This window comes from Cnephaeus nilssonii, assembly GCF_951640355.1.
Source record: "Cnephaeus nilssonii genome assembly, chromosome: 3".
NCBI lineage: Eukaryota > Metazoa > Chordata > Mammalia > Chiroptera > Vespertilionidae > Cnephaeus > Cnephaeus nilssonii.
In genome coordinates, this window is record NC_137074.1 from 53028981 (window position 1) to 53032529 (window position 3549).

The window sequence follows — 3549 nt, forward strand, 5'->3', positions numbered from 1 at the left end:
TGTTCCTGGAAACTCGAGTGTTTGTAGGCTCTGTGCATGCTTTGTGTGAGTTCAATTTGAACAATGCGTTTTAAACATCTGGGATGTCCAATTCTGGCATGTCTTCACTAATTGTATTTTTAAACATTTTTCATGTCATTTTTTAAACCTCACTTCCCATCTTACTCAGAGAGGTTAATCAAGGAATTAAATTTGGGGGGGGGGGGGGTAGCGATGGGGGTGGGCTGGGTACTTGAGTGAAGTCAATTTGGGGGTATTTGCTTAAGGTGTTTCTCAAGCAGTTCCTAACGGTATTTAGAGATTCTCTGGGATGTTTGTGTACTCAACTTATTCTGGACAAAGTGGTGGTCTTAGTGAGAGATTTGCATTCTTAATGCAGGATGGCTCAAAATTCAATCTGTAGCATAACTTTGTTATTGAATCCAAGAAGATAATGGACAGAAACAGTGCTTCTATTTTAGTGTTTCTGGCAAGTGCTCCCTAAAATGCACGTATAGCTCAGTTTTCTGGGCTTTTAATTCCGTGGTGCTAGGAGGTACCATCTCCCACTCTTCTCAAAAATGGAAAGAAGGCGTGGGACTAGTGAGTAAGGGGCAACTGGATCATTCACTAAAATTTTTTTGTGAAGACACACTAGAGACCCTCCTGTATATCTAGTAAGTGATAATAAAGGTGCTAGGGAAAGCCTTAAATTTGAAGACACACAGAAGCCGTAGAAAATCTAAGACTTGGAGGAGGAGAAAAATATGCCATTAGATAAAGCAGAGCTGTAACTGCTGGCTAAGACTCAATGGAACTTCCACCAAAACCAGGGAAATCTTAGATAACTGGGTGTGATATATCTATAGATACATAGTCTATAGGTAAATAATTTCTAAATTGAGGATCTCTTGGTGATCCTCTGTTTTGGCTGTACCAAATTGTGAATATTCTTGCTGTGTTGTACCCAGTTGCTTTATATTGATACTGCAACTTGAATTGGGGAAGCGGGTGGGACAATTTGCGGGGGGTAGGGGGGTGGAGGGAAGGGAGTGGGGTGATAAGTCCTTTGAAGACATCAGCTCACTGTGCTGAGAGAGGGACCAAACTCAAGGAAACCTCTGATCTATAAATTCAACTGCTGCATTTTTTATAAATACATGTAAATGTCCTGTTGTAATATTTGATCTTGGAAATAAAATAAAAACTTTTCAGTATTAGGTTTTTTTGTATTATTATTTTGTAAGATAAGACTGGATATTACTTTTATTAATACAATTCAGGTTTCAAAATCTTGCTCTCATATTCTCATGTTTAGGACAGTAGTATTTATAATAATAATAAAAGCATAATATGCTAATTAGATAAGACAAAGCCATGGGGGCCAAGGCAGAGGCAGCCGCCGCAGCGGCAGGGGCCAAGCCCCTTGCACGAATTTCATGCACCAGGCCTCTAGTTTATTAACTAAAGTTCATGGTCTCATTATTAGGGTAATGTTTGGTAGCTTCTTTTCTAGCTGGACATTTATGGTGAGTGCTCTGTAAATGTTGGTTGAATTGTCATGAAATCATTGGGTTTGCTAGTCTTGTTAGGAAAGTAAGATTCTATATTTGACATATTTGGGCAATTCAAGTGTCTAGTTTTTCAAACCACCAACAATGACGAATTAAGGACTCGGCTTAAGCAAGTGAAGGGAAAAAGTAATTGCTAAATTAAAGGGAGAAAAGCCGTTACTGTTATTGTGTAGTAGAAATTGGGATTGGTGCCTAGTTCACAGTAACCCCTGGGCCTGGTTTGTGCTACTACTCTTCCTTTTGTGAAACTGTTCCTCCTCCTCATGCTTCAGCAGTGTACCCTCATGGAACTTGCCATCTTCTCTCAAGACCTTCTTCTCTCCCTGGCCACATAGACTGGTCAAGAAGTGGCCATCCTACTTAGATTTAGCCAATTCCTCCAGGGACAAACTACCTATCCTTATTCTTAACTAGCCTCACTATGTGCCAAAAGATAGAGATGTGATAAGTAAAACAGACACAGCCCCTGCCCTCTGGGAACTTCCTTTATAGTTAGGGATACATACAATTAGCAAATGAGAAAAATACAGCTTTAATTTAAATACAATGAGAGGGGGGGGGGACTAGAAAAGGAGCCAGTAGGGAGTTTCCTGGCCAGTGTTGCTCAGTGGTTAGTACAAAGAGTCATGGATTTTATTTCTGATCAAGGGAACCTGGGTTGCAGGTTCCGTTCCTGCCCCAGTCAGGGCAAGTATGGGAGGCAACCAATAGATGTTTCTCTTTCCCTTCCTTCCTCTCTTCCACTCTCTAAAAATCAATGGGAAAAAATATCCTTGGGTGAGGATTAACAAAAAATAAACAAACAAAAAGATGTTGGGGAATAATATTAAGGTTGAGACCTGAAGGATGAGAAGACCCTGGTAAGAGGAGGAGGAAAACAAATGCAAAGGCTGTGGACCAGGAATGTCTTTGATGTATTGAAGGCCAATGTGTCTGGCCTGTGTAGTGAGCAAAGGGAATGGCAGAAAATGAGTAAAAGCCAGACCATATAAGGCCAGCTTAGGCCCTGGTAAAGGGCTCAGGTGGTGTCCCAGGTGCAATGAGAAGCCACTTATTACATGGAGAGTGGATTGGAAGAGAGCAAGAGTAGAGACTATTGCAGTGGTCAAGGTACAAAATGAAGGTTGCCTGGACCAGAGTAGTGGCAATGGAACTTGGAAGTAGTATATAAATTAGACATGTATCTTGAAGGTAGAATTAAAACTGTTGAATAAGATGTTAGGGAAGGAAGGAAAGAAACCAAGAATGACTCAAGGTTTCAGGTGGGTAAGTAGTGGTATCATTACTAAGGCAGGAAGACTGGTAGGTCAAGCAGGTTGGGTGTGGAGAAAGCATTTTGGCTGTGTTAATTGTGATACTTCCAAGTTCAGGTATAGTATAGGAAGCTGGATATGTGAGTCTGAAGCTTGAAGGAATGGTGGACTGGAGTTAAGATTTGAGAAATTGTCAGCCTTTTACGTGGAGTTTAGTTCCATGAGAAAGAATAAGGCCACGTAGGGAGAAAATTAAAGAAGAGGGCCCAGAACCTAGGCCTGAAGATCACCAACTGGAATATTGGCCAGTGAGGGAAGGAGAAACACCAGAGTCGAGTGTCAAGAGAGCCAATAGCAAAAATGTTTAAGAAGGATCTGCAACCAGCTATGTCTAATTCTGCCCAGGAGTCAAGTGAAAAGGACAGACAGCAAAGTCTTCATGAGATAGAAGAAGTCACTGGAGACCAAGAACATTTTCAGTGTGATGTTGGAGACGGAAGCCTAATTTGAGTGGGTTGAAGTTTGTAATATTTTTATACTAGTGAAGAAAAAGAAACAAAGAACTTCCTCTTTGGCGGACTGGTATAAATGGCAGATATTTCAACATCTCCTATCTTCCTTTTTCTCTCCCTCCAATTAAGGGAATGTGCTCTCTTGTTTAGTCAGCTGTCAGTTGAGATTGAACCCCACCCACAAGGAAGCTAATTAGTGTGTCCCTCTTCTTTGGGTTTGGGGAATATTGG